Here is a 20907-nt window from a genome sequence, read left to right as displayed (position 1 = left end):
GTAGCAGTTAAACATGAGTATAACTATGATCTATGATCTCATGCTCTGTCTCTGAAATTATAAAAATATATGACAATTTGGTGGCGTCACACCATGACAGTCATCTGGGACTCTAGTTCCAACAAAGCTCTCCTGAGTCATCCAGACCTTCAGGGAATGTTGTGCTAGACAGGCACAACCCTTGTTATGTGAAGCTACTCACATTTAGGTGCCAAACTGCCATGGGAGAGATGCACCATAGTAAAGACATGACCTAAATTCTCAGGAACTTGCTAGTGGGAATTCTGGGATGCCAGTTAGAGCCAGCATAAAGAGCAGCCTTCTTACACAAAAGTGGCCCAGGATGTTAAAGGACATAAATCTTCTGGAAAAAGAAATTGAGAGAATATCTAGTAAGTCTGAATTCTGAACAAGTGTTAAAAGATTAGCAAGCCATTTGAAGTTAAATTCTTTGCTAATATGTGAAAAATTAAACTCATAAAATCAACATGACTCTTAACTATAAGAAAAGGCTTTACAGTAAAATTACAATTTGCACTGCTACAAATGCCACTTGCTTAATCATAAATATGTAAACCCTGCATATTAATTTAAGAAGAGCATGGAAGAAGACTCTCAATAATGCTAGCACCACTTTTGGACTGCCTGACCTCCAGGACCACAAGCTTAATAAATTTCTCTTCTTTATCTTAGAAGGAAGAACGGAAATGAAATGCACAACTCTATTAGAGACATGATAGACTGAGAAGCACATGCGTGGGTGGCTGACATAGGAAAGGATTTTAAAAATTAATTTTCTGAAGTGAAAAGTAAATATAAAATGATTAAAACTGAAAGCTAAAACTATCAATTGAAAGATGTTATTTACAGATGTTAGACTAAATACTATATCAAAATAATCAGCCAGAGGAGTTAAAAGTAGTTGTCTCTGAGGTGGAATAAAGGAAGAATTAAGTAGTTGTGTGTTGTTTTCCATAGCAAATGTTAAAGAACTATTTGACTATGATTTACTTGCAAGTATCATTTGTTTTAAAAATGCATAAAAATCAGCACACTTCCTATTTCTTGTTGTCCTTCCCCGTTTTACTGCTGTTTAGAGACTGATTATGAACATTTCGTGTAATTTTTAGCAATCTACATTAGCATATCATAGTCTCAAACAACTCTCGCTAACTCTCCTAACAATGAGTAATACGGTAGCTATTATTATTTTGGGGTCCCAGAGTTAACAGATGTCCAGCTTAAATTGTAAACCCCACACTCTCCTCTACGACACTTTAGCTGTAATATGTCATGGTTTTCTGGAAAGTGAAAATGGCAGAGTGCCCAGAAATGAAGATTTGAGTCAAAATCTCAGCACCAGGCAAACTTAGCTGGTTTGACTAAGCTTGAATATTATTTCTTCATGATTAATTAAAGATGCTTAAAGAAAAATTAAAGGGCTATTAATTTACAATCAGAGTAGTGGACAAGTGCTTAGCAAATATGGGTGGATAGAGAAGGCAAAGTAAAAGGGATTTCTTCCTGTTACATCACAGCCAGTCTGGATCTATCACAGAAGGACCTTTTAGGGACGTACTGCTCATCAGGCTGCATATAGGGTATTAAGAGTCAAAAATAAACACTCTTAATTACTGGTTCTCTCCTTGCTTCTTTGTGTGTTTGCATTTATTGATACAGCTTTTTTTTTTTTTACTTTAAGGAAGGATATCTGCTTTTACTGTTTTCTCTTTTTACCTAATAAAGTACTTAATAGTGATCAATACATGTTTATAGGATGAATATACAGGCAAATGAATAAATAAACAAAAGTTCAATTTTCAACAGTGCCAGATGAATGAAAAGGACGGTTGGGATCTGCCGATCAGAGGTCCTGCCAACTTCCCACCTCCGGCTCGTTCCCGTGATGTCCCCTACGTTATTTCTTTTCCTTGTGGTTAAATGATTACCTCTGGGAGTGGTGACCCTTGTCAACCTTCTGAATCTTTCATAAGAGTAGACAGAGACAAGATACAGAACTCAACATAAGTCCGTTTAATAAATGCAGTCAATACAGTGGCCCATGCTGACAAATTCTCATAAACAGGCATGGAGGTTAATCAAAACTGTGTGGGGACTCTTCTTTATCCCCTTCTTATCTAGCCTGTCTCACCTCACAAAGAACCTTAAAAGGATAGAGGATCTAAGATTAATTTTGCCACATTGTTTAGACAGGATACAGGGTATGACGCACTCTTCTAAATATGCAACTCCATTTTTGTCTTTTTACTGACTCAATAAATATCTGCTGAGTCAATAAACATCCCTATTACTGTATCTGAATCAATAAATAATTGTTTAGTCAATAAATACTTGCATAGATTTGTTGCCTGAGCAAGTACTTATTGAGTCTTTGATACCCATATGAAATAAATACTATACTATGAGATCGGCAGGACGAGAGCCATGTATATCTTTACTTTACTCTAAAACATATGGTTAATGTTGCACTTTGAATAACGTTTATTAACAATGAAAGGATTCATCAAGAATCTTCTTCTCAACTTACATTTTTTCCTAAGAAAATTTACTTTCTCGTACATAGAAATATGGCACCAAGAAATACAAAGATCCCTAGAGAAAGGTCATCATTTGCAGTTTCTTCTTTTGCCTTTTAAGATTATCCAACATTAAACAACTGGTATGCCTTACATGTAACTTGGCATCCTTGTGCAACCTGACTAACATCTGTTGAACAACTGGCAGAAAGAGAAAAATAACCCGTCCTCTTTTTCTTCAATTACATAAAACCAGTAATCATAGAAAAATATTTTTTCTACTGTAATTAGCATTCATGAAAGCTTCTTGAGTCAGTACCATAACCAGATGCTGCTCTTGCAGATAGGTAGGGATTACAGGAGAGAGTTCGTACGCAGGTATGAATTAAACATTGGGCTAGATGCTGGAAGAGCAAAACTAAAGCAGAAAAGCATTCCCTCCTTTCAGGATCTTCCACTTTAAGGGGAAGTCATGGGAGCTATAACAAATGTAGCGTTAAGCCCAGTATGAAAATAGTGGAGTTTCCAAGAGAAACAAAAGATTGGATGGAGAGGGGATTTCCAATAGCAAAACCAGAAGCCTAGAGTTTAACTGAGAGCTCTTAGTACAACTAGACTGCTCACCTTTCCATTACTTGGACAAAATATTTGACAAATAACATACAGAAGGAAAAGTTTATTTTTGTTTAGAGTTTCAGAGGTTTCACTGCATGGTCTTCTGGCTCCAAGACAGAAATATCACAGGGAATGGGCATGGCAGAGAAATGTTGCTCACCTCCTGGCATCCAGGAAGCAGATGCACAGGACAAAAGCCAGAGAAAGGGAGATGTACCCTCCAAAGGTGCCCACCAATGATTCACTTCCTCCAACGAGGTCTCACCTCCTGATACACTCATCCAATAAGGGACTAATCCTTTAGGTCAGAGCCCTCATAATCCAATTACCTTTGCAGATCCCGTCTCTGAACATTGCCACAGTGGAGACCAAGCCCTCAGTGAGATTTAGGACACATTTTATACATAAACCATAATGAATATCAAATAAATGTGTATTGCGAGAATGGGAATGGAGTGGCCAAAGCTGGGAGGAAAACTATGGCCAAATCTGTAAGAGCTGTTTAGCCATAAAAATAATATGAATAGACACTTCTCAGAAGAAGAAGCACTAGTGGCAATTAGTTAAAAGCAATTAGTTAAAAGCAAGTAAACTTAAAGATAAATTCCCTAGAAGTAGTTTTTTCATGCCAATGTTATGATATATTTATACCTGTTTTAAAGAAGAAAATATTCTATAATGGGTTACTTAGTTGATCTCCAAGAACTATGCTTAAAACCAAAGTGTTTCAAATTTAAAGAGCAAATTAAATTATATGTGGCTTTAATTCATCTGATGATATTGCAGCAGACTTATTAAGAAAAAAATCCTTGAGAGGCAAAATGATCTGTCACTTAGGTATTTAATGTCATGCTGTCCAGGGTAAATTTTAGCAAAACCCTCTGCTCTACTATGTGCTGAAAATTATTATGCAGGTTCCAACAGAAACAAGCATGAGTATCATATCTGCCTTAGCTCTTTCTGATTGCTGTTTCAAAATATGACTCCAGCAACCTAAAAAGAAAGGTTTACTTTTGCTCACAGTTTCAGTAGGTTCACCCCTTGGTTGGTTGGCATCGCAAAAATGGCACAGAGGAGGAAACCTGATCCCCATATGGCACTTGGCAAGCAGAGACATAGAAGAAAGAACCTGAGGACAACACACACACTTCCAAGTCACAGCCCCAGGCGTCTGCCCCCTCCTATCAGACCCTCCCTCTGAAAGTGAGACTTTTAGGTAACATTTTAGATTTAACTATCACATTCTGTCCTGACCCCAAAGACTCACATATAATTTACATAAATGCATTTCGTCCACCTCTAAGAGTCACCTAAGTCTTAATAGTAAAATCACTACTAAAAAAATCCATGCTCAATGTCTTTTCCGAGATTCAAGCAAACCCTTAGCTGTGAGCCTCTGTAAAAATCAAAAGGAAAGTTAAACATTTCCAACACTTAAGGTGATAGATAAACAACCCCATTCCATAAGGGAGAAGTAAGAGAAAAGAAAGAAGTCATGCCAGCACATGACCAAACCACAGCACAGTAATCATGAAATCCTACGGTTGCATGCCCAGCATCCAGACAAAGCTATGGTGAGATGTGAACTCCAAAGGGCTGGGGCAACCCTGCTCCTGTGGCCTGCTGTTTGCAGCCCACATATCATTTCTCTTGGGCTGATTCCATTCATCGCAACCAGTTACAAATGCTTCTGAAACACATGGTCCCAGCAATGGCATCCTCTCAGTACAAATTTTCAGCCTTAGTCATGTTACCATCACAGGGAAAAAATACCAGACTCCTGTAACTTAAAGAAGCAGAGATTTATTTTGGCTCATAATTTTGGTCAGTTCAGTTCATTGCAGAAAAATGCCCTGGCACAATGACATGGTGTCCATAAGCTGTTATCCACACGGTGGTCAGGAAGCAGAGAGAGAAGAACATGAGTCAAAAACTACCCTTCCAGGTCAAATCCCTTTTACCTATTCCTTACAACCAGGATCCCTGTCCAAACTTGAAAGTTTTGGGGGACATTTTAGAACGAAATCATAACATTTTTCCATTACTTTTGCCAAACTCTATTGGTTAAAAGAAGCCAGAAACCATTCATACACTTACGAAAAAGGATTGCTCAAGATTGGAAGCCATGAGGTAAGAACTCATTAGAAGTCATCTGAGAGTCTGCATAGTACATGGGCCAATGGGAAGACTTCGAGACCAACAATAAGGGAAGAAAAAGGCTCACAATGTGATACGCTTATATACCAATTCCTCATAGTGACCCTCCAGTAAAACCTTGGTTTTCAAGCATAATTTATTCCAGAAACATGCTTATAATCTACATCATTTGTGCAGTGGTACCTCAGTTCACAAACTTAATTTTTGTTCTGTGATTTTGGAAAAGATAATCACATTTGTGTCTGTATGGGAAAGAGGGCTGAAGTCATGTTTGCCACCCAATGAAGAATTTGAAAAAACAAACAAAATTTTGCCAAACACATATTTGTGAACCAAACTGTCCGCCGACAAAAGCACTGGTGAACTGAGGTACTACTGTATAGCAAAGTAAATTTCCCCATAAGAAATAATGGAAAATCAGATGATTTGTTCCACAACTCAAAGGTATTCGTGCAAAAATGGTTACACTATAATATAATACAAAATAATAAAGAAAATACAAAATATAAAGAAAAGTAAGCAAATTAATGTTCACTTACCTTTGAAAATCTTTGTGGCTCTTGTGAAAGAGACAGAGAAAAGGGCTATTTTCAGTCCCTTTCCATATCACTGATAGAATCACTGCTATCTCTTGGCTCAATGGAGTCTTTATTTCATGCAGCTTTAACAAGGAACATACCCATTGCCATGTATTTTTTGCATCATTTGAAGGATTTCATGGAAATGTGACACCTCACTGTTGTTAAACAGATTTGTAGCTCACACTGCTACAGGGGTGGTGCTTTTTTGCTAAATTTTCCAGTTTCCCACATCTCCCTAATCTCATTTGAAGTAAGGGGTTTCTCTCCCTTTTTCTCATCCTCTTCTACAGACAAGATCTCCTCCACAATATCTTGCTGTTGACAGATGATCACCCACAATCCTGCAGCGAGAGAGAGAAAAGAACAGTCGGTTCTGTTGTGACCATGTTATGTTCGGCATCACATACAACTCATATTACAAGACATCACCATTTATCAACTTAGCATTTATTGGAAATATTTGCTGGTCTTGTGGGTTTCTTGCAATCCAAGATTTTACTGTACTTATTATGAATAACAAACATAATAAAAAAGAGAACAAGTAAACAATAACAAGAATAGTAACAAAAAAGCAAACCCCAGTAAAGGAATAGCCTCAAAGCAGCAGCCAGTCTTCTATCTGAAGTTTGACTGATAAACACCGATTATCTTTCAGAGTATACTCTCAGGTTTTAGAGAAAATATACATTTGTTTGCATTTGAAAATATGCATTTGTTTGCATTTCTGAACTGAACCATGAGTTTCTTACCTTTATTCTTTTAATTAAAGAATAATAATGGCATCAAATCAGTATGTTTGTGTCACTTTTGTGTCAGATACATTTGTCCAAAAAACATTCAAGATACATAGCATTGTAGGGCCAGCAAGTGACAGAGCCAAGATTCAAGTCCCAAAGACTCACCTGGCCTCTTCATCATTTATGAATGAAGTAAAATAGTGAAGTGAAGCATGGAAGACACTATTTGAAAGGTCATAACATTTGAAAAGGAAGTTATTACGGTACCACATATAAGCTGACTCTCCCTGGCATACACTTTCCCATCTGGTTCACTCACAGATTTTAATGACTGTTAGTAGATCAAATTTTAGAGTGTTATAATCCATCTGTTAGAACTGGGGCTGTGGATATACGACTTACTTTAGAATTCTACTAGTCAATACAAAGACTTACTGTTCAATTCCTGTTTCTAACCTACATCTTACAATCATTGTCTCTGTTACAACATATTTCATTTTTAAAAAATAAAAATTGGCAACCTACAAATCTATATTTTTGACACAGATATGTATAAATGTGTGGTATACGGAAGGCGTTGTACTAAGGTTAGGCACAATGGGGGATAAAATGAACATGGATTATTTTACCTTCAGCGTCCATAATTCAGTTGAAGTAGGAGGCATATAGCATATAAAATAAAAGGCAAAATTAAATAAGTGTTACTAATAGAGGAATAAGCAATATGGTACGGGAGTGAAAAAGAACCCAGGGATGGGAATTTCTGGGTGAATCAGATGCCAAATTTTTTCCAATCCTCAGCTAACCGCGGGCTTCTCTGTGATCTGAAAATGTTGACTTCTAAAAGTTCTTTCAATTTAAAGAACAAAGGAGAAGGCTCTAGAGAGGCCATGAAACTAGAGAGACCTTAAAAACCATTGGCAGTCAATTGCCACACAAACCCTCTCCTTCTCTTGGATTCCCTTGTGATTCGCCTTCAGAAAAGGATCTTTGAGAAGCTGACATAAAAGACACTTCTTCCTGTAGAAAATCATGCAACAAGAAGGGACTGAAGTTTTTAGAAAAATCAATGAGCAAAGTGCTCGATTTGATGAAGTGAATATATCAGGTCCAGAACTGGGACAAATTTCTGTGTTCCAGTAGTAAGATTCCCATATTTTGTAAGCATCTGCAAGTGTTGTATAACATGAAGACCCTGGACCAATAGATCTGCAGCTGAAAGACTGACTTTCTAACAAGTTGCCAGCATGTTACTGAGGTAGCTAATTCATGGAGTGCATCATGAATAACAAAAGACTTTAAAAACAATTTTAAGCTTCTATTAAGTGTATGCCTCAGTCACTATAATAGTGTGGGTGTGGTCTAGTTTGCAGAATGAATAACTGTAGAGTGGATTAGGGAGAATTTTCAAAATGGGTCTCAACTTGTGATTTATCATGAAAGGGAATATATTTTGATCCATTGTTTGACATAAAATATTTTCACATGACAACTATTATGCTTCAAGAAACAGGTGCATATCTGTGTTCCATGATGTCATCACATTTCAGAGTTTCTTTTTTAATCATTTATTCTCATCTACACTCTCCATCACTGGCCATTTAATATTATCCTCCTACTTCTGATGTATGTAACAGGTAGACTATTCTGATTTTTAAATAGCTGTTTCTCTAGCATTAAGGTAGATTTAGGTTTTGAGGAATATGAATCATATAGAAAAGGAAACTGACCATGTTATTCTGTGACCAATGATAGAGAAGACATAGTAGCCCAGCCTCTCTCTCTTTTTACTTCTAGCATAATAACAATCTTTACTACTGTATTTTTCAATGTGGCTGCAATGGTATTTACAAAAAGAGGAGGACTGGAGCAGAAAGATTTTTCCTGTTCACAGAGGTCTTTAGAGTAAATTAAAGGAAAGTATAAAATTTACCTCATTTTATGAGAAAAATAGTCCCAGATCTAGATATTCCAAAAATGTCATTACTCAAAGCTGGAAGCCAGTTTGAGTTTGGACAGAGGTACTGCAACGTTAGCAGAACAGTTAGGGAGTGGAGACCAGGGAAGCAGATAATAATACTAAGCCCAGGAAGTGAGATGCCAAAGGAAAGAAGGGAACATAAAGGCAAGAAAAAGAAGCGACTGAAACTTTCAGGGCTGGAGATTGAGCTCAGTGGCATAAGTGCCTGCCTGGCAAGTGCAAAATGGTGAGTTGGATCCCTAGTACCAAAAAACGAAAAGAAAGAAATTTCCAGAATTCTGCATCTTCAGCCACTTCTGCTTTCCACGATATGTCCCTAGATCATTATGGACCAGAAGGGAAAAATGGTGGAGAAAGGGCAGGAAAGTGTGTAGGCAGCCCTCGAGGCTCCATGTGATAGAAAGTAGCCCATCACCCACCACTTCCATTTCATTTCTTGTGGGTCCTCTTCCCACTCAGTTTAATTAAGGAATTAAGGGAAAATAATTTCCAATTTTTATAGAGAGTTTATCCAAGAAACTTGATATATTTCCCACAACTATATTTATATAAATAAAGTTCACATCTATTGCAGCCTAATGATGTGGGTGACAAATGAGTCACATGGTCTGGGTTTCCTTTCTTCTGTCAAAATGTCTCCAACATAGCATACACAGCTATAAACAGACCCAACGGTTTTGGAGCTCCATGTAGGGATCATGTATCTTTTAATGACCCTGCTACTCCCCACACACACTTTTGACACAAACTTCGTATATATTGGAAGGTTAAGTTGGTCTCTACCAAAGCCATTCATCTGTGAACATCATCCAAGGCAATCTATACAACCTCAGGCCACATCAGCCTGAAACACACAAGTGAAGACAGCATTCAACTCAGCCTTGGCTTATTAAAACAGGGTCTCTGTACTTTTCATTCCTCTAACTTTTCCCAGAAGAGACCTTAAATACAGTGTGTTCTGCCAGAACCTGGGATCTACCTTTTTTTCTCTACCAGGTCCATCTCCCTGCACTAATGTTCACCAACACATCTTCAGGAACAAAGTACACAGTGGAATCTTGGGAGGAGTCACAGTGCTAGAGCCATGCCTTTGTGCCTTGGCACTTGATGCCATCTACACAAGAACACTAGGATTTAATTTCCTAGGATGGGGACATTGCTGAAAGGATGCCTGCTTGCTGCGCTTGCTCCTGGGGCCAGATCTGTGGTCCAGAATCTTTCTGGTACCACAGACACTCTTGTGTTCAAAAATCTAGATGTGCCTTTGTAGTCAGGGGTTGTAAGAACAATTAGCATCAGGACAAAAAAATTATAATATTATTTTATGATGGTCACTGTCTTAGTTACTTTTTACTCGTCGCTGAAACAAAATACCTGAAGCCCAAGGCTGGGAAGGCAAAGGTTTATTTCTTACAGTTTTTGGAGGTTTCAGTCCACACTCAGTTGGCTCCAAGACAGGAAGGCATGGCTGGGCTGCAGTTCATGGCGGCCGCCAACAGCAAACTTGAACCAGCAAAGAGCAAAACATACCTTCTTCCTGCCATTACATCACATCCTGGCTCCACCCCTATGTGGGTGGAGCACTGACACCATCAATCCAAGCACTATACAATGAACCATCACAAATGAACAATGCAAACTCATGAGGCCTGGGGGACACAAACATAAACCATGACATTCCACCCCTGACCCCCAGGACTCATGTACATCCTTTATACATATAAAGGGCATTTAAAAGACATTTAGTCCACCTCCAAGAGTTGCCAAAGTCCTAACAGCTTCAACATTGCTGAAAAGTTCAAGTCCCAAGTCTCCTCCAAGCTCTATGGCAAACTCTTAACTGTAAGCCCCTGTACAAAAGAAACAAGGTTAAACATTTCTGAAATGCAAAGGCACAAGATAAACATTATCATTCCAAAAGTTACAAACAGGAGAATAGAAAGCATTCGAAACAAAGAAATTCCAACATCCAGCAGGGCAAACATTAAATCCTAGAGTTCTACACTCAGCATCTGAAGCAATCCAGTTGCAAGTTCCAAAAGTCTTGGGTGATTCCACCCCCAGGGCACTTCCAGTGATTTCAACTCCCGCAGCTTTTCTCTTAAATCTTCTCTGCTCGCTTTTTGCAGCTTTCCTTGGATCATCCACATTCCTGGCTTTTCCAAACTTCTGGGGTCTTCACTGTACCTTCGGCTTCACCCTTATATCTTCACAAATTGCCCTCTCAGGGGCACACTGCATGGCCAGCCAGGCCCTTTGCAATCGAGGTGGAAGCCGTCTTACCCTCAGAATTTGTGCATTTTTCTTGCACCTAAAATCAGCACCTTGTGGATGCCGCCAAGGTTTGCTGCTAGCTGAAGCAGTAGCCAGGCTTTTCTCTCTCTTGGCTGTAGGGATCAGTTGCCTGGATTGCAGGGCTCTGTTTACCTGATTGTGAGAAAAAGCTTCTCTGTGTTGCCGCCATTCTGGAACCTCACGTGGCCTCTGTCGCCATTCTGGAGCATGGCACTCTGTACGTTTTTCCTCTGAGCAAAATTTTTCATCTTTGCTGTGAGGCTGCACAGGGTGGGGACCTGCTTCCTGGGATGCCCCAGGGCCATCTTTCTTATCTCTGTTTCTCCTCAGGAATCAAAATCTCAACTCTGTCTTTACAATCCACACCCTTCCTGGAATCTTCCTTCGGGCCAAACTCACAGCACTGTACATTATCCTGCTGGGCTCTTTGCTCCTGATTTGAAACATAAAGCTGGCTAAAAGCCCCCAACAATAGCCATGCCACAGCCTCAATGTTCGATTGCTTTTTAATTTCTTTTTCAAGATTAATCAGTCCATTGCCCTATGTCTCAGTCTCAGGCAAAGTCTCTGGGCAGGAGCAATATGCAGACAAACTTTATGCCAAGCCATAACACACATCATGTGGAGTCCAACGACCAATGAAGTCCTTCTTCCCAGCAGAAACCTCCCAAGCCTGGTCTTTACCAGGAAGCTTTCTATCAGCCTTCTGGTCTCTGGAGCTCTGACCAGAATCTCCTCTACAGAACAGCCTAAGCTTCTCCAGCTCTATGCATCCAGGCAACATGTCTAAACCTTTCCAAATTCCGCCCACAAGCCATTTCCAAAGCCTCTTGAAAAACATGGCCAGGTATAGTCACAGCAAACGACCCCACTCCTCGGTACCAAATTTCTGTTGTAGTCTGGGGTTGTACACAGAGAACAATTCAGATCAGGACATGGAGTTTATAATATTTTTATAATGGTCACCAGAAATTAACACAGGTGAATGCAGGAAATCTATCCACAACACCAACAACATAGATTATTTAGTCAAGAGTCTAAACCCCATGGCAATGTCCCAAATGAGTCCAGATAAAAACCCAGAGCTCAGAACAACGCCTCCATGAGTCCAACTGGAAGTCCAGAGCCCACAAGGACTCACGCCAGTCTCTTTTACAGATTCGTGCCGGGAAGACCCAAGTGTCAGTGGTGGGAGCCAGAAAGTCTATGCCAGCAGGATGAAGGAGCTGTGCTAGTGGGATGAGGGTTAGGGTTAGGGTTAGTTCTACACTGGAGCCAAGAAGTCACACTCACAACAAAGAGTGGGGCTGTCCTGAAAGGAACCACAGCTGTCCTCAGCGACACGGAGGCCCCGAGCTCCTCCGACGACAAGCACAGTCGGATACGTGCCAGGAAGCAGCGTGAGGAGTTCATCCTGGAGACCAGGCAGCACATGTCTTCCCCTCCGGAGCCAGGAAGCAATGCTCGATGTGAAGACCAAAGCTTCTCCAGGAGAACCAACAGCTCAGACAGTAATTCATAGGAGAACCAACAATGCCTCCATAACGCCTCAATCCCTCTCAACACCTCTCTTCTTCTCCACCTATTTATCCTGGCAACCCTCCTCAGGTGGAGCATCTTCTCTCAATGCATGCTGATGTAATCCAGCTGGCATTAAGTTGACCACTAGTTATCAAACCATAACAATCCACCCCTGGTCAACTTAATAACCACACACATTACCTTAAACTATAGTCCTTAGTGACAGATTTGTTACATTAATAAAACAATTGCATATATACACAATTCTTTTTACACTTAATTCCTGCATCAAAACAAAAACATTTAAAAGGTGACCAAGGTTCAACATTAAAACACAGTACATAACACATTAACCAAGTTACAAACATACAAAACATTAAAATCACATTAAAAGAACAATTACAATCACAGTCCTTGCTTCCCATTAACTTTAACATGGCTTGGCAAGACTAAAATATAAGAATCTCCTGCAATTCAAATGTACTCTTGATTTTCCATTATCCTATTCTTCTAAACAACCATGTTCTCTGTTTCATCTTTAGAACCCACAGTTCCAATGGAGCCTTCTTCTTGGCCAAGTGTTTTAAATTACTCTACTGGCCCTTTGCTCTAAATTTCAAAATACATCTGGTCAAAAGTTCTCTAAAGTAACCATGCTACCATCCCAAAAGTAGACTGCACTGAAATTCTTCTGCCACCCAGGTAATATCTCTAAATACAAATAAGAAGACCAACTTGGACTCCAGCAGACATTGCAGTCTTTCTCAACAGAAGCCTCCCAAGCTTCATCTTAATTGGCAGCATTTCCAATCAGTACTCCGATCTTCCAGGTTCTGACCAGAGTCTCCAAAATAATACAGCACACAGGGGCTGTCTCTTTGGCCAGTCTCTCAAATATTTTCAAATTAATTTCTAAGGCTCCAAAGTCACATGACCAGGCAACATAACAGCAATGACCCCACTCTCGGTACCAATTTCTGTCTTAGTTACTTTTTACTCATCGCTGAGACAAAATACCTGAAGACCAAGGCTGGGAAAGGAAAGGTTTATTTCTTACAGTTTTTGGAGGTTTTAGTCCATACTCAGTTGGCTCCAAGACAGGAAGGCATGGCTGGGCTGCAGTTCATGGTGGCCGCCAACAGCAAACTTGAACCAGCAAAGAGCAAAACACACCTTCTTCCTGCCATTACATCACATCCTGGCTCCACCCCTATGTGGGTGGAGCACTGACACCATCAATCCAAGCACTATACAATGGACCATCACAAATGAACAATGCAAACTCATGAGGCCTGGGGGACACAAACATAAACCATGACAGTCACCCAGAGTGTAACACAAGAAAGTGCAGGAAATCTATCCACAACACTAAAGGCCCAAAATATTCAGCCAAGGGCCTGAATTCCACAGCAACATCCCGCTTAAGTCTAGATGAAAACCTGGAGCCCATGACAATGCTTCCCACGAGTCCAACCGGAGGTCTAGAGCACACAAAAAGGGACTCATATCAATCTGTTTTACAGATCCTTGCTGGGAAGGCCCAAAGGTCAGTGGTGGAAGCTAGAAAGTCTATGCCAGTGAGGTGAAGGAGCTGTGCTGGTAGGTTGAGGGTTCTACACTGGAGCCAAGAAATCATACTCAAAAAAAGAACCAGGACTGTCCTGAAAAGTATCACAACCATCCTCAGCAACGCAGAGGCCCTGAGCTCCTCCAACCATAAAAACAGTTGAGTACATGCCAGAAAGCCAGCATGAAGAGTTACTCCTGGAGATTAAACAGCACATGTCTTCCCCTCTGAAATCGGGAAGCAATGCTCAGTGTAAGGACAGAGCTCCCCCAAAGTGAACCACAGCCACTCTCACCAACAAGGTCCCGAACTCCTCTGATGAAAATGGTCGACCTCACACTGGGGAAGCTAGTCATGACGCACCAGTTTTTAATCTGTAACAGCCCTCTAACCTCTCTCCCTATCTTGATAATAAAAACACATCACAAAAGTATCCAGGCAGACAACTCTGCCTTCAAGGTCACAAGTCCCGTCTACTTTTTCACATCTTTTTCTTTGCAAGATTTAAGCACACACTCATAGCAAGGTGGAATGCAAAAACAATTGGAATATGCTTTCATCATTTATTTGTTCATTTGACATTTAGTATTTCGTATGCTACATTTTTCTGGCCCAGTTCCAAAGACTGAAGTGACAGTGGTGAAAGAGTAAAAACAAGCTTCTGCTTCCAGATTCTGTGTTTGAGTACGAACTTAGGTATGCAATGAACACAGCACTCAGGGCATTCCACCCAGGAAGGAGCAGAGATGTACCAGGGCCCAGTGCAACAGCGAGGAGCAGGGCCCTGGGGTCAGACTGTCTGAGATTAAATTCTAGCCCCATCACTAGCTATGTGGCCTGGGTGATTTCCTGAGTCTTCCTGTTCCTTGTTCTTCTCATCTGAGAAATTTTGTTGACAGCAAAGCTGATGGGTAGAGGAGAAGATACACGCACAAGAATACTGTGTTACTTAACTTTATGAAGCGACTTTCAGTAACCTATGTTACTTAGCAATGTGTACAGTTTCATTTGCTATTATAAACATATTAAAAAGCAATTATCATTAACATGTAATTTACAAAATGTGTATAATTATTTTTAGTCTCTAAAAATAAAAAAATGATAAGATAAGCATATAAAACTCATGACCCCATTTGAGAGGTGATTATAAATTAGGAAAATGATCACCTAAAAAAGCAGATAAATTCCTCCCAGGAAACCTGAACACAAAGAGAACACAGGACCTCAGCCATTTGTTAGTTCTTTATGGTGACAAGGATTCAATAGGTTTAGATGGTGAGCGGAGAGTAATTCAATCTGATGTTTTTGTTCTCTGAATATCAGCAAAACTGTTTGATTATCTGCTTTCCTGGCTGTCCAGACAGCTGCAGTGCTCTTGGGTAGACCTAAGAGGTCCACGATGACAAAGTAATTACCACTCCTATGAGTATAGCAATACATATTTTATAGCAACTCATTTACTCCAGACCAGTGATTTATTGCATTTTTGTGTGTGCTCATACAATTTTGCCATGATAAGGTGAAGCTGAGTAATTAATTTGCCAACACAGGTTTCTGTAATATAATCCAGCCCTACTAAATGCATCTTATTTAATCAAACAAAGTGCTTAAACAGAAAAGCCATGTGGTAACGGCGAAACATCAGGAAGCCAAAGCAGAAATGTGATGCAGGAAGCCAAAATCAAAAACAGTGCTACAAATCCCAGAGGCAGCCTGCAAGAAGACTTCCCACCCCAAACTGTACCAATCCCACATTGCATAAAACTAAATGGTCTTTGGGGATCCCCAAAAGGAAAGGAACAAACACAACTTCTTTCACACAGTCTGGAAATTCATCCTTGTAACATTGGCAAAGATCACTTGGGTTGGGGCTGGGGATTTAGCTCAGCAGGCATAAGTATCTGCCTTGCAAGCAGGTGGTCATGAGTTCGATCCACGGTACCGATAATAAAAATAAATAAATAAATAAATAAGATCACTTGGGTTGGGGGCATGTGATGTTCTCCGAGTATTTCTATTTGGAACCTCGGTTCTGTGTGGTGACATCAGTACTGGTATGGGCTTACCTCTCCACGGCGAGCTGCAGTTAGCATTTCAGATCACTAATGACTTAGTTACTGTTTTCTCAATGCTGGGACAAAATATCCAAAACCCAAAATGAAGGAAGAAAAGGTTTGTTTCTTACAGGTTGGAGGTTTCAGTCCATATTCAGCTGGCTCCAAGGCAGAGCGGCAATGTGGAGCAGCCATTCATGGCTACTGCAAACAGCAAGGTAACAAACTAGCAAGAGAGAGACACACACACCTTCTTCCCGCCATTGCATCATATCCTGGCTCCTCTCCTGGGCGGATGAAACACTCACACCATCAATCCGATCACTAGACAATAAACCAATCACAAATGCTAGATTCAGTCACCTCCATGACTGAATGAGGCTTTGGGGGGGACATTTAAATAAACCACAACATTCCACTGCTGACCCCCTAAAGACTCAGGTACATTTCTTATACAAAAGACATTCAGTCCATCTCCAAGAGTGGCCACAGTCCTAACAGCGTCAGCCTTGCTGAAAAGTCCAAGTCCCAAGTCTCCTCCAAGATCTATGGCAAACTTTTAATGTAACCCCTGTACAAATGAAACAAGGTTAAAAGTTTCCAACACGCAGTGGCACAAGATAAACATTCCCATTCCGAAAGTTACAAACAGGGGAATACGAACCATTGGAATCAAAGCTAGTTTAACATGCAGCAGGGCACTCTAAGTACTAGAGTTCCATGCTCAGCATCTGAAGCAATCTGGTTGTAAGCTCCAAAAGGCTTGGGTGATTCCATCCCACTGCACTTCCAAGGATTTCAGCTCCACCAGCTTCTCTCTTAAGCCCCCTCTACTCGATTTTTGCAGTTTTCTCTGGTAGATCCATGTTCTCAGCTTTTTCAAACTTATGGGGTCTCCACTGCACCTTTGGCATCACCCTTACATCTTTACATATTGCCCTCTCAGGGGCCTCCCAAGCCTTTTGCTATAGGGTGGAAGCCGTCTTACCCTCAGAATTTGTGCATTTTCCTTGCACCTAAAACCAGCGCCATGTGGATGTCACCAAGGTTTGCTGCCAGTTGGAGCAGCAGCCAGGCTTTTCTATGCCACAGCCGTTCTAGAATCTGGTGTGGCGGTTGCCATTTTGGGACCTCCTGTGGCCTCCCTCACCACTCTGGAATGTGGCACTCTGCAGCTTTCTTCTTTGAGCAAATTCTTTCACTTTTGCTGGTTTGAGGTTGCTTCCCAGGATGGCCCCAGGCTGTCTTTCTTATTTCTTTGTTCCTTCTCAGCAATGGAGGCTTCCCCTCTATCTTTACAGTCCACAGCCTTACTGAAGTTTTTCTTCTGGCCACAAACTCACAGCATTTTAAATCATCCTGCTGGGTTCTTTGCTCTTGATTTGCAACATAAATCTGGCTAAAAGCCCCCAACAATAGCCTTGCCCCCACCTCAACATTCAGCTGCCTTGAAATTTCTTTTGCCAGATTAATCAGCCCATTGCCCTAAATTTCAGTCTTAGGCAAAGTCTCTGGACATAAGCAAAATACAGACAAACTTTCTGCCAAGCCATAACACACATTGCGTGGGGTCTAACAACCAGTGCAGTCCTTCTCCCCACCAGAAACCTCCTGCACCTGGTCTTTACTAGCAGGCTTTTTATCTGCCCTCTGGTCTTCTAAGCTCTGACCAGAATCTCCTCTACCGAACAGCCTAAACCATTGCAGCTCTGTGTATTTAGGCGACATCTCTGAACATTTCCAAATTCTACCAATAAGCCATTTCCAAAGGCTCTCAAACCACATGGTCAGTTATAGTTAGCCACTCACTCCTCTGGCACCAAACTCTGCCTTAGTTACTTTTTTCTTGTTGCTGGGACAAAATACCTGAAACCCAAAATGAAGGAAGAAAAGGTTTATTTTTCACATTTTGGAGGTTTCAGTCCATACTCAGCTGGCAGTGTGGCATGGCGGGGCAGCCATTCATGGGTGCGGTAAAGGGCACGGCACAAACCTGCAAGAGAGAGAGACACCTTCTTCCCACCTGCATCATACCCTGATTCCACGCATGGATGGGTGAAACATTCCACCACCAATCCAAGAACTAGACAATGAACCAATCACAAATGCTAGATTCAGTTGCTTCCATGAGGCCGAATGAGGCTTTAAGGGAACATTTAAATAAACCACAACAAGGAGTGAAATTGCCTTTAGTTTACTCCAAAAGCAAAATTGTTTCCTTTTGTTTATTTCTCAATATGCTATTAGTCATACGCTTTCTTGAGAGGAGCATCTCAAGGCAGATCGTCTTTCTCCTTTGAATTAATTGCTGAATTTCTTATAACTTAGGCAAGCCCTTTTTACTTATTTAATGACCTTAGAGATCAACAACAATGAAAGCACTGTCTGCACAAGGTGTGACCAGATGCAGTTCTCTTCGTCTTCAAAGTTCTGCCTGGGTATCTTGTCAGGCTTAAAGGACCAAAAAGTAAAATGTACAAACTGCTGTCTTTTTCCACACCGCTTCACCTGGACACCACACTCCCTCCACATCTCATCTTATTTCTAGTACACCTGTCCTTCAAGAAATAGCAATTGGTGTGGATGTTTCCTAAGAAGACAATAGCCTATGCAAATGAGCTACGGGGAAAAATCATGAGTGCCACCCCATTGTTAACTTCACTTGTATCTCCCTGAGATGGTTCTCCTGATTTATGTTTCTCGTCTCCCTTTTGTCCTCTGCACATTTGAATCTCATCATATGTTGATCTGAAATTTCATTTATAGTCTTCTAATCACAGCCCAGAGTTCTTGAAGACTGTAGGTCTAATAGTCCACCTTTAATGCCAAGTGTGACACATATGCTTTTTATTGTACCATATCACTGCCATTAGAATTTAAAACTTGGAATACGACATATGTTACTATATTGAATTTCTTCCAAAAGTAGTGTTTTTGTAACCAGAAAAATAACAAATAATCGGTAAACATGCTTGCCTCCAGAAATTTGAGAACTGAAAAGCTTAAGAGTATTATTGTGAAATATTGGTGTATTTACAGTTTTTTTCTAAAACAGATGCAGAGATACATCACTTTGTCATATTTTAGCAATGAAAACTATTCCTAAGCAATTAAAAGGAATTATAGCAGTTCGACAATTACATAACAAGCGCATGCTTAATAATTCAGTCTTTTTATCCAAAGATATATCTCTATTTATTTGTGCAATTTAAATTTTTTAATAAAATCCTAAAGTCCGCATAGCAAAATTAAGTCCCTGCTCTGAATTTTATAAATAGTTCTCTAAGCATTTTTGTGCATTTTCTAAACCATTTATAAATGATGTATTGGAAAGCTCAAATGTTTTAGATATTAATTTCTTGCTAAACTCTAATTAATCCTAGTAGCATGTCAATCAGTCCCACATTTTTTGCAAGAAAAAAACAAGTGAACAAAAAAAAAAAAAGCAGCAAGAGGAAACAGAAACAAGAAAAGGGTAATATTAGAGAGGGTTGCGGGTTCTTTGGCTCAGTGTGTATTTGTATAGATGAAAAAAGAAAACGTTGAATAATATTTTTGATCTGTTTTTACATGTTTTTTGGATCCTTTTTATATTATGAGTCCTTTTTATATTATGAGTCCAGACCATATAATAAGTTCTCAAATACTGTTTACTAAAAGAAACAAATTACCAGGTAAAATTGCATAAATAAGAAAAAATCCATACTGTATTCATGAAAACACTACTCCAGTATTTATAAAAAACAGTGATTGGGGAAATAAACCTCACAAAAGGTGAACCAGTACACCATGGTAAAACTGAGACATGAACCCATGGATTTCATTAATATTTTAACGAGTGTTGTGTACATTAGTTCAAGACAGAAAAGCAAGAAACTGACACACTTTGAATCAAGAAGTCCAAGTCAAATCTCCCAAAGACAGGGGAAATAGGCGAATCATTCTGATGTGCCTCTATTACCTGTGGGGCATATGTTAAGGACATTCATTCAGTTCAGAATTCCCTTCAGATGCATAAGCCATGTCCCACTAGTCTTTCTAAAACTGTTAAAGTGATCACTCCTTTCCATAAAATTATATTCCTCCAGGTGAGGGTAGTAGGATCTAATGGTGGTTGGATTATTTTCAGATGTTTTAAACACAATGTTAAGATGAAAAACATAATTATTATCATCAATGAGGAATTAATTAAGCCACTCAGATCTGCTCCCTTTACTGAAGTTGGCAGCATATTGTAGTAAAAAGAGTTGCTAATAAATGCTAGGCTGTTAATCCTTCTAAATACCTGGTATTAAAAAAAACCATGAGAAAATGAAAGCCTCTCAAAATCCAACTTAAGCATTTTGTTTCCTTGAGAAACCTTCTAATTCCTAGGTTCATTAAAATTTTTCAGTGTGGGTACTGTTTGTGTGTGTGTTTGTGTGTGTGTGCCCGTGTGCAAGCATGCATGTATATAAGTGTTTTATAAGCTCAAGGAAAAGTTCCCATCAACCTGTTTTTTACTTCATTTTTGCATTTATCTGTGTGAAGCATTCTTTATTTGATACAAGAAAGAGAAAGAGACATTACATCGAAATAAAGTTTTGACTAATTTCTAACTATGCCAAAGGAGTTTCCCCTATATCTGCTGATCAGCAAAGGATTTGTGACTCCTCACTGTGCCTGAGATTACACAAATTACTTAAGAGCCAGGGAGATTGTCTCTAATTGGCATAGAAAGGATATTGCATTAAAAACAAAATTCCCTGAAACTCTGACAGTGTGTAGTGCCCAAAGAGTAAGGCATTTCCCTGGGTGAAAGCATTTGGGAAATAAACACATTACTATGCCATATAAGGCTGCTTTTTGAGGTCTTACTTAAA

General features: G+C 39.9%; 1 long non-coding RNA gene across 1 annotated transcript in view; it reads right to left on the bottom strand.

Moving 5' to 3' along the window:
* Positions 1-5853: 5853 nt before the first annotated feature.
* The window catches only part of LOC134470794 (uncharacterized), an 87184-nt gene continuing 72130 nt past the window's right edge, over positions 5854-20907 (bottom strand). Inside the window, exon 3 of the long non-coding RNA XR_010039964.1 lies at positions 5854-6231. This is a non-coding gene — a long non-coding RNA (uncharacterized LOC134470794). The remainder of the gene's footprint in view (positions 6232-20907) is intronic.

This window comes from Cavia porcellus, unplaced genomic scaffold (genome assembly GCF_034190915.1).
Source record: "Cavia porcellus strain 051 isolate PalLab524CR breed Dunkin Hartley unplaced genomic scaffold, mCavPor4.1 scaffold_1, whole genome shotgun sequence".
NCBI classification, from domain to species: Eukaryota; Metazoa; Chordata; class Mammalia; order Rodentia; family Caviidae; genus Cavia; species Cavia porcellus.
This window is presented reverse-complemented; position numbering and strand designations above follow the sequence as displayed.